This window comes from Astatotilapia calliptera, chromosome 17 (assembly GCF_964374335.1).
Source record: "Astatotilapia calliptera chromosome 17, fAstCal68.1, whole genome shotgun sequence".
In the NCBI taxonomy this organism is placed as follows: domain Eukaryota; kingdom Metazoa; phylum Chordata; class Actinopteri; order Cichliformes; family Cichlidae; genus Astatotilapia; species Astatotilapia calliptera.
Genome location: NC_137438.1, coordinates 10,938,990 through 10,950,242, shown reverse-complemented (window position 1 = coordinate 10,950,242; position 11,253 = coordinate 10,938,990). Strand labels below are relative to the sequence as shown.

Below are 11,253 nucleotides of genomic sequence, written 5' to 3'. Positions count from 1 at the left end.
AATAATGTTGATTGCTAAGTAGTCATTAATGTTTATGACAAAAACATGTTTTCACTAAAACTAACAGAGAAAGAAAGAACACCTGTTTAATTTTGGGGGTTTTAAACAGTAGACTGTGCAGATGTTCGTCCAGCTGCAGGAATTACAAAGTCCTCTTTGTAATTCCAGACCCTTAGGAAAGTTTTCTGAAGTTGAACAAAATAACATCTGTGATGACAACAGTCTGAAATCTGCCATGCATTTCGTAACAATAGGTGGCGCTTGTCAGAGCCCAAACACCAGAAAAAAGATGATATAAGAGAGGCATTGGAGAAAACAAAAAAACAATTAGTAATGCAATATAAAGTGTAGAAGTCAGCATGTCAGCAATGTGGAGCATGATATCTTCCATGATATCTTCCTTTTTTGTGACAGAGGAGCTAAAGAATGAATCATTTATAGGGCAGTGCTTCCCTAAAATATAGGTGCAGCTGACTGGTTTGAATTTATAAGCTTTTCAAAAATTCAAAGTGCTTCAGACTACAGGTCATGTTTTTATCACATATTTCGCTAACACTGGGATTTAGTGTGTTGCTCAAGAGCCAGATGAATTAGCACATGGACAAAGTGGGGACATGTCAGTGGGATGCCTTGATTTGTTTTTACCTTTAATGTTTACAATAGTTTTGTCTTTAGCAGAATGAAGTTGTTTTAAAAATGCAGAATAATGGTAAAATAATTTGCATTTTATATGTAAATCATACAAAAAAATGATTGTATGATTGTGTTGGTGTCAGTTCTTGAAGAAACCATAGAAACTCTATGGGGATAAGGTGCTTTTGTTTTAGATGTAGACACTAAAGCTCGTGCACCAGAACGTCATACTAGGGAGGTTCATTTTAATACATGGGGGGAGAGTAAGCGAGTAAGAAACCCAGGGCACAGAGATGCTACAGGTCTAATCAGGAAAGGTTTATTCCCAGAAAGCAAGAATAAAACAAACAATTCTAAAAAATGTATGCACTAAAATTCCCCAGAAATAGATAAACACAATTCTAACAAAACTTTTAAAATGCAATGTTCCTTGTGCACTGAAATCCCCCACAGTCTCGCGATGCCATTGTCCTACAAATCCAGGACGAATGTTCCTTGTGGTTGAAAACAGGGGAGAAAATTCTCTTTGGAGCAGGGACCACGCCAGCCTGTTCCCAGGAGGACAAGGAGAACCTTCCCATCTCCACCTCGTCCCTTCACCTACTTGTCCCATCACAGTCCAGCTAGAGCTCCGTGGAGTGGAGACACTACTCTTAAATGCAGGCAGAGGTGCACCTCTGCCCTGCTGTCGATCACACGCGTTATCTCCTACTGTTGCCGTTCCTGCTGTCAGAATTGGGTCGCCATATTACACCCCTGATGATCAGGCAACTCAATCTTTCCAATCGCTGGCTTCCTACATGTTTCTCCTCTTCATATCTGGGGCCTCTTCCAGTGCTCACCCAGCTTCCTTTTAAATAGATCCTTTCACCAGCTGATAGGCCACCTCAGGTCACTTCCAAGGCTCAGAAGGTAATCGCTATCAGCCCATTTGTCTCATGCCCAGTCAGTCCACAGTGGATTAAAACACTGTCACATAAAAAACACTACTAAAAACATGCAATACAAACATCAGAATAAAATCAATACTATACATACAAACAAATACTAAAATCAGATTAAAACCAATTATAAAGGCAAATACAAATTCCCACTGTGTGACATTGACCTTACACTCAATTTTAGACCCTTAACAGCTGTGTCAGTGCTGCAGTGTCATGGTCGCTGTGTGGCAGGCAGGATGAGGACCCAATCGCAAAACTCACAGACTCAGGGGATGAACTCAAAAAACAGCTTTATTGCTGAAGAGGCAGAACGTAGGAAAATACAAAACTAAACTGGGAAAAGTAAACTAACACTCGGAGAGAGAGACACAGGGAAATCCACACAGCATGAGGGAGAACGCGACGCCGAACAGAGGGAGACGCAGACAGAAATACACAGAGGGTTAACAAGGAAAGTGGGAACACATGGGGAACACAGCTGACACAGATAACCATAACGAGACAGGGCGGGGTGAACATAACACTGACGGGAGAGTCAAACAGGAAGTACAGAGGTTCAGACAGGAGGAGAGAGAGCACGGGGAAAACACAGACATAACGGGCTGGGGAAACATGGAACAACCACAAAGGGAGACGAGTGCTCATAAATACACAGAGGGCACACAGGGGGGAGAGAGAGCACGGGGAAAACACAGACATAACGGGCAGGGGAAACATGGAATAAAACATAAGGAGAGACGAGGGCTCACAGATATACAGAGGGGCACACAGGGGGTAAAAGCCACGAAGGGAAAACACTTAGGGAACAACACAACAGGGCAACTCAGGAAATATGGCCTAATTAGGGAACAAAATACAAACATACAAGAAAACTAAGAATACTGGGCCAACATGGCCCAGGACCATGACAGTACCCCCCCCCCCTCAAGGGCTGGCACCAGACAGCCCAAACACAGAAAAACCAAAACCAAACAGAAAACGACCCAGGGCGGGCGGCGGGGGCCCAGGACGGAGGGCCCGGAACAGAAAACAAAAGAGCACAGCAAACAACCCAAAAACACAGTGCAGTTCAGGGGACCGACCATGCGGACCGCAACGGTGGAGACGTGGTAACAGTTCAGGGTGCCGGCCGTGCGGAAGGCAACAGCGACAACGTGGAAACAGTTCAGGGGGCCGGCCGCGCGGAAGGCAACAGCGGCGACGAAGGAGACGACGGAACAGTTCAGGAGGCCGGCCGCACGGAAGGCAGCGGCGGCGGCTCTCCAGTGTTAGGCGTGCTGGCCATGGCCCGGTGGGCACAGGACCAGTCGAGGCAGGACCAGACGAGGCAGGACCAGACGAGGCAGGACCAGACGGTGGCGATGCGGGGGCCGGACCAGGCGTCGCTGCAGAGGCTGAGGTTGGACCAGGCGACGGCGAAGCAGGAGCTGAGGCTCAGGCCGGACTGGGTGAAGCAGAGGCCGAAGCTGGACCGGGCGGAGCAGAAGCAGAGGCCGACGCCGGACCGGGCGACGTTGAAGGCGATGACAGGGCCGGACCCGGCGATGACGGGGCCGGACCAGGCGACGCACAGGCTGGAGCTCGACCAGGCGTGGCAGAGGCGGAGGCTGGACCAGACGAGGATGAAGACTCGGATGAAGCTGGACCAGGCGGGCAGAGGCGGAGGCTGGGCCAGACGAGGATGAAGACTCGGATGAAGCTGGACCAGGCGGGCAGAGGCGGAGGCTGGGCCAGACGAGGCACAGGCTGGAGCTGCAGCAGGCGAAGCACAGGCTGGAGCTGGACCAGGCGGAGCAGAAGCAGAAGGTGGCTGGATGGGCTCCTCGGGCCCTCCAGCTGATGTGGCATGGTGCTGGTGCGGTTCTCCTGAACCCCCAGCTGACGAGGAAGGTTGCTGGACAGGCTCCTCGGGCCCTCCAGCTGACGAGGCGTGAGGCTGGACAGGCTCCTCGGGCCCTCCAGCTGACGAGGCGTGAGGCTGAACGGGCCCCTCGGGCCCTCCAGCGGAGACAGGAGGCTGAACGGGCCCCTCGGGCCCTCCAGCGGAGACAGGAGGCTGAACGGGCCCCTCGGGCCTCCAGCAGAGACAGGAGGCTGAACGGGCTCCTCGGGCCCCCCAGCTGACGAGGTAGATGGCGGCGTGGGAGCCGCGGAGTCCTGGATGAGCTCATCCGAGCTCCCAGCAGGAGACGATGCAGAGCCAGAGAGATTTGGGACCCCTGGCTGAATGTTAAGCTGACCAGCGGACCGTACTGCTATCGGGGACTGGGCTACTGGAGACGCGGGGAGCTGAGCTACTAGGGCCTGCGCTACAGGCGGCACTGGAGCTACTGGGGCCTGCGCTACAGGCGGCACTGGAGCTACTGGGGCCTGCGCTACAGGCGGCACTGGAGCTACTGGGGCCTGCGCTACAGGCGGCACTGGAGGCTTTGGAAACTGAACTGAGGGTGGCTAACTGAGCTGGGACTAGCTGCGGGGGAGCCAACTGAGCTGGGAGTAGCTGCGATAGTTGGGGGGAAAGTGGAACTGGTGATTGAGTGGATGACTGTGCTAAGGGAGGCTGCGCTGGGGAAAACTGAGCCAAGGTTAACTGAGGAGGTAGCTGAGTGGCAGACTGAACTGAAGGAGACTGAAGTGGTGGTAGGGGTGAAAACGGAGCTTGTAGTGGAGTTAATGACTGTGCTAGCGAGGAGAAAGGAGACGGAGCTAGCGCTTCTGGCTGGGCAGCTAAGTGAAAAAACACAGCTCCGGGACAAACAGGAAACTCCTGTTTGTCCCTTCCACTCACCACAGCTGGCAACTCAGAAGTCTCGGGGTCTGGCTGTGGCGGTGGGCGTCGGCGGCGTGAACGCCGTTTTCTCCGGGAAGGGGGAGGAGCTGAGCCGGGCCGCGAATCCTCCAGCGGACCGGGCTGAACGTCCTCCGACTCTTCCCACCGGAGAGGCAGTTCCGGGCGGATGCCTACTGTGGAGACGAGGAAGTCCTGGATGTGGGGGCGGAGCGCACCGAATAGCCACGGGAGTCCGGACACCATCCGCTGTAGACGGACGGCTAGGGTCTCCCGGTATTCATCCTCTAGCGGCGCCTCCCACTCCTGATAGTGATATTCCACCGTGTAAATTAGATCCTCACGGAGCTCAGCGGAGGGGTTGTGAGCTGCTGGGTCCATGTCGTGGTCGCAGAAATACACAGAGGGTTAACGAGGACAGTGGGAACACATGGGGAACACAGCTGACACAGATAACCATAACGAGACAGGGCGGGGTGAACATAACACTGACGGGAGACGGGAGAGTCAAACAGGAAGTACAGAGGTTCAGACAGGAGGAGAGAGAGCACGGGGAAAACACAGACATAACGGGCTGGGGAAACATGGAACAACCACAAAGGGAGACGAGTGCTCATAAATACACAGAGGGCACACAGGGGGGAGAGAGAGCACGGGGAAAACACAGACATAACGGGCAGGGGAAACATGGAATAAAACATAAGGAGAGACGAGGGCTCACAGATACACAGAGGGGCACACAGGGGGTAAAAGCCACGAAGGGAAAACACTTAGGGAACAACACAACAGGGCAACTCAGGAAATATGGCCTAAATAGGGAACAAAATACAAACATACAAGAAAACTAAGAATACTGGGCCAACATGGCCCAGGACCATGACAGTAGTCCTGCCTCCTGAGGAGGACATGGAAGCTAATGCTACTAGCCTAAATTAACAGGACAACTGCAGGTTTGAGACAAGCACTATCAGAACAGGCACAGGGGGAAGTTGGCTCTGGCATCTCCTGTGAAGGTAAAAGATGGCTGCTTGTGGATTAGGTTCAGCATTTTCCTGACATTTACAGTTTAGACAATTTGACACTTCCTGACAGTGCCTGGCAAGGCAAAAAATCCCCTGCTAATTAGAAATTACCCAAAGATAACACAGAGACACCTGAACTGCCTGTCACCCGAGTCATTGAATCAAAACTGCCTGGCAGTGTCTGTGAGGTAGACTTTAATGACTCGATCAACAGTTTTTATCCCAAGTATGCCAGACAAAAGTTTGGTAAAAGTTAAGTAAGCCATTCTTTACTGTGGTAATATTTACAGTTTACAATTCATACATGTCCAGAATACAAGTCTAAAAAAACATATCAGCACTGCAGTGATTTAAGATGCTAAAATAACTAATATGAATTTAAAGTAATGCATGCTGTATTGTGTGTTGCCTTGCAGGTGCACTGTGTGAGTGGACCAGTAATCCAAGCCAAGGACACATCAACATACAGACTGGAGGATGCAGGAATGAAACCATCATCTTTGGTGGCTAGTTTGATTAAAAGTAGATGACCCCCTCTACATCTTGAGCCACAGCCATCCCAAGTGAATACCTGATATGTATGAAATCCAGGCTTTAACTAGGCTCAAGATCAATTATGGTAAGGTATGTTTACACATTTCTATACTGCAATTCAGTTGTATCTTAGCAATAGAGGCACAGGGGAAAATGTTTGGATTAGAATGAGATTCAGAGCTGCTGTTGCTGCTTCAGATCAATGTGCCAATGAAAAAGCTTTCCATTAATCATCACCCTGTAGCCATAGCAGGTGAAATAGAATTTAAAGGCAAAATCAAGACTTGTGTTTTTTTTTAACATGAGCGTGTTTTGACTTTTAGTGCACTAATGACAGAAAACTAGGTTTTCCCATGCAGAACGAGACTATTATCTGTGGTGCAAGGCATCGAGCTGATTCCCACCATTAAAATTGTATTGGACAACTGGCACAGAGATTCACAAAGTGCATTCCACAGCAGATGGAGTTTTACCAAATGTCCATGCTCAAATGATAGGTCAATATTGTCTGCTTAAGCAACAGCACAGAGATGACCCTGAGAAAATGATTTTAATGATACTGTGTTCCAAAGATTTCCTCTTGCAGATTAGAGAAAATAGGGTTGTGACCTCGAAGATATTCTCAAAGCCAAATTTGAGTGCTGGAATGAGGACAGAATTGTAAGAAAATGTACCAGAATGACTTTCAAAGCAATATCTGATGTTTCAATTCCTCCTAATAAGACAATCTTTGTCTCTGTGGTTGTTATGAGAGAGATTTAAAAGGTGCATGTTTAGTGTGCGAGGCACCCGTGATACGCCTGAGAGAAATCTCATTGTCTTGCTTGGCTAGCGTGAATGCTGAGCTAACACCAGGGCTGTAATCTATCACCACAGAGATTGCACTTGTTCCAGCATTGTTTTACAAGCTGCTGAAGACTAGGGCAGATAAGCTTTATCCTGCCCTCACTTTCTCTGTGAGCCTTTGAAATCCATCTGTCAATAAGATAGAAACAGTGTAGAAAGGAATTGCACGTCCTGGTGCAGTGGCCGCTGTTTTTCCATGCGTTTGCTGGACAAACTCATTAAAAGCAGGCTGAGTGCTTCTGAAATTAGCAGAGACGCACTTGTGGAGACACCTAAAGTGATCACAGTGCACAAAAACTGATTATTTATATTTATCTACAGCTACCTTTATCAGGATTCAGAGTGCTAACATGCAAATCCACATAACTTTGTATCCATCCACACAGCCTTACGCAGTAGTACTACTGTCTAAAAGCAGAGCTTGCTAGCGGGTGTTCAGGTGCATGCCCACCAAAAAAATTAGATTTCCTGGATTGATGGATTTTAAGAAGTTTAGAGGGCAAAAAGCGCTTATCTGGTTTCGCTGATTACTTTCAGTTTATGTCACCCATGCTGTTTCCTTCAGCCTTTCCTGAGTCCTTCTTTTTATATCGTCCTCTCCTCTCCTCCCTTCTCTCTACCTCTAACCTATCATTGCTCCTCTTGCTGTCCTCTCTCTCTCTCTCTCCTTTTGTAAACACTGCCTGTCCTTTACTCTGATACTCACTCAACTCTCCTGCTACTCTGCTATATTAAGGCCATTCTACATAAAACAGTAAAATAAGGAGGGGGAAATAACTCCATTTCCATCATTAAAGCCATTCATTTATATAAAAAAAATCTCAACATTATCAACTCATAAATGTGAGGTGGGAAAAAATTAGCACTTGCCTTTTATTATGCCTACAGAAGATGACCAAATTAAATTATACTTTTCAATCAGATTTAGCGCTAAGGAAAAATATTCTCAGCCCAGAATCACCATATTATTATAGCTGGAGAATAAAACAAAACTCCTGATTTGAATGAGGTGATATTTATCTCCTACATCTCCACACTAACATGTACATGTAGCATGAACTCGTGTGATGAGGTAGCCAACACTGCCAAATGAAGCAATGTTTGTTCTCATAGATTTAATATGAGAAAATTTCTGTTACTTTTTATGATTATGATCTCGAAAAGTACAATTTTGTTCCCCTAAAATTGTCTTTCAGATAACATTTTGTTCTTGTGTATTTATAACTTTGATCTTGGAATTTTTTTCTTGCATGTTTACTGTTTTTTCCCCCAAAAACTCAGGAATAGGACAGAGAATTAGTAAAATCAAAGTGTCGCTGTACTAAAATAATTCTGTACGCTGTCTTTATTTCATTAGAAACAGATGACCAATGATTCTGCTGGGTGGTTAAAACTGAAGCTATGGATTCTACTACAACTACCAAAAACATGCATTCTTGCTTTTAAATTCGGATATGATCAGATCACTCCTTGTCTGTGTTGAGCCCTTCCTCTCTCATCTTTATCCCTTTTCCTCTGTTTCTCTCGACGTCCTCATCCTGTCTCATTTTGCCTTTCTTTCCAGAGCTGAGCTTTGACTGATGTAGTCTTTTCCACTTTCGTCTGCCAGTGAAGGAAGTAAACATGGGCTTAACAAATATTTATATCCAAATTTACCTGGCCTATTTGAGTACACACACACACACACACACACACACACACACACACACCTTCTGGAATTTATTGAATTAATGTGTTCTATCTAGCTAGTGAGCTAGTTAGTTCACTGACAAACTAGTCATCCTGTTCACTTACTTTCGAACATTATGGGACCACAGAGGAGCTGTTGGTCAGGTGGCATGTGGGAATGTACTGTATGAGACTAAAGTACAAGCAATACCCTAGTAAAGTTACCCCAGTTGCCAGTATCAGACTTCAGCAGATTCAGCTGCTTGTTTGATTTTTTTGAGATCAGGGATGTGCCCATCTAACCTTTTCCAGTTCCAGTCCAATACAGATACCTTGGCTTAAGGTATCTGCTGATACAGAGTATTGATCCCATACCAGTGGTAAATTAATAAGCTATTGCTTACAGTGTGAAGGAGACTTGGAATCATTCTTTATGTTTCAGGCAATATAAGGTTCAACTCATATAAAATGTAGTAAATAAATATATCCATGATGTAAATGAACTGAACTGAACTATTAGGAAAACAACAAATGACAGTGAGGTTAAAGAAGTATAAACCTTTTTTACACTACAGTCTCATTTCAGCTCCATGACCTTACTGCATACTGTGTCATGATCCTGGGTCCTTTTGACTCAGCGTTTTGTGTTTTCTCTTCGCGATTTTGGTTCTGTTCTCCTCTAATTGGTGTTTACCCTGTTCCCCCCCCCCCCGTGTGTTCCTGTTTTATTGTGAAGGTCTGCGTCTTATGTGAGTGTTTCAGTTTGCCTCCCTGGTCTCGTCATGTTAATCACTCCCAGCTGTGTCTCCCACCTGTGTGTAATCTCCCTGTGTTCTCTGAGTGTATTTAAGTTGTATTTTCTGTCTTAGTAATCGCTGGTTCGTCTGTGTTGTTTCCCCTCGGTCTCCCTGCGTCTCTCCGTATGTATTTCCCCGGACCTCCCTGCATCTTCGTTTCTGGTTTGTCTTATTAGTTTACCCAGTTTAGGTTTCTAGTTTCATGTTTTGCCACCCTTGCTGTTTGTATTGACCCACTATTATAAATAAACACTCACCTGCACCAGAACTGCCGCCCTTTTGGTCCTTACTACAAATCCACACGGCTTGCCCCCGCAAACCGTGACATACTGCTGTTATAGTCATACTAGTTTCACATTAGCACACACATATCTTGTGCTGAGAGGTATTTAAAAGAGGTTGATGAAGGGAAGTAACATTAATGAAGTTGGCAGGATTACATTATGTTACCATAAGTATAGTAACAGGTTACCAAACAACTGTTAACACCAGACTTGTTGATAACTCTTCCAGTTTGCAGTTAAAAACTACTGAAAATATCCAATGAAAATCGTTTGGTGTAACTAGAGTGAAATACGTCTAAGCTGCTATCACGTTGCTGTTAGCTTCCTTCATGCTACTCTGCCTCTCTCTGTCTAGCTAATATGCAGCTGATCTGAATAAACAGGTTCTTTTTAACATACACCTGGTCTGTTTTCCAAATGTCCAGTGGACCAATATCCAGTCCAAATACTGAATTGTGCAGCCTTAGTTAACATAAAAAAAACACTGATTTTGTTGTAACCGTAACTTCATCCACTCCACTCGAGCACAAATGTAATGACAGCAGTTTTGTTTTAATGCAACACCTAGCCAGGGCCTTTCAGTGTTGCATTTATGTGTTCTTCTTGTGTCAGCATGGTTTCATTCCAGGTACTCTGGCTTCCTCTCACAGTCTAAAGACATGCCGTCAGTGGGGTTACCATTACATTTAGAATGGGCAACTTTAAGTAAGAAAGGTAAGTATAGAAAGGTAACTATGAGATAGAGTAACTACGAATTTTGTCTCATCCTGCAATTGAACCTTCACAAAGTTCATACTATTCCTGTCCTCATACTTCTCTGTGATTTGAAGGTTTTTCCTTTCCCAGCTTTGGCTTTCACTCAGGCTTCACTTCAATCCTCTTCAGTCTCTGTACTCCAAGAAATTACACTTGTAATACCTGTAAAATATTAAACACCACTTTACCAGGAGGCCCAAAGTAGGGCATCTCTGTTTGAGAAATCGCTGCTTTTTTTATACCAGCCACCCGAAGAAGTTTTTAAACTATAAACTTCTTTGGTGCTGAAGTTTTAAATGTGACTCCATCATTCACGTGTAATGGAATATGAGGTAGATTATTGCAAATATGTTTTGAAAATTAATCATGTCCGTGAGTGCTTCTGTGCCACAATTGAAGTGCTCTTATGCAAAATATTGACAGGCCTTAGTAGTCCTACTAACATGATCTGTCAAATTACCAACCAAAACAACCTCCTGGTTTTAGATTTTAAAGAACACGGTGCATTCATAAGAGGCTGTTGACTGCTACTATACTTTAACTACTTTAGCTTTGTTGTGCTTGATTTTTGTTATAAAATTCCATTTCACTTGTGAAGTTTTATAACGAGCTCAGTGACTAAGTAAATTACTTGTTATAGGGCTGATATTTGCTCTCCAATTCAAAAGTGTCCCTCTCCCTAGTGATGGGTTGAAGTAAACTTTTTGTACTTTTAAAATTCTCCACAGGGAGTTTTACACAATAAAACACTGAAAACCTGTCAAATGTTTCGATTTATTAAATGTTCCATTTTAAGAAAAATAGCTCACTTTGAATTTGATGGGAGCAAAATCTCTCAAAGTTGGGGCATCTCCATCTGGGAACCGAGGACACCATTTGCTGGACTTTTGGGAGAGTGACGTTGTCCCATTCTTGTCCAATATAGAATTCTATCTGGTCAATAGTATTGAGTTTCTTTGTCATGTTTTCAGTTGGTGAAGG

The 11,253-nt window shown here is 45.5% G+C and overlaps 1 long non-coding RNA gene across 1 annotated transcript; it reads right to left on the bottom strand.

Moving 5' to 3' along the window:
* Positions 1-930: 930 nt before the first annotated feature.
* On the bottom strand, positions 931-10,875 carry LOC145421307 (uncharacterized). The gene is made up of 2 exons (XR_013902640.1): positions 10,330-10,875; positions 931-1,602 (listed from the first exon to the last, which is right to left on the bottom strand). It is a non-coding gene; the product is annotated as an uncharacterized LOC145421307 (long non-coding RNA).
* Positions 10,876-11,253: the final 378 nt, after the last annotated feature.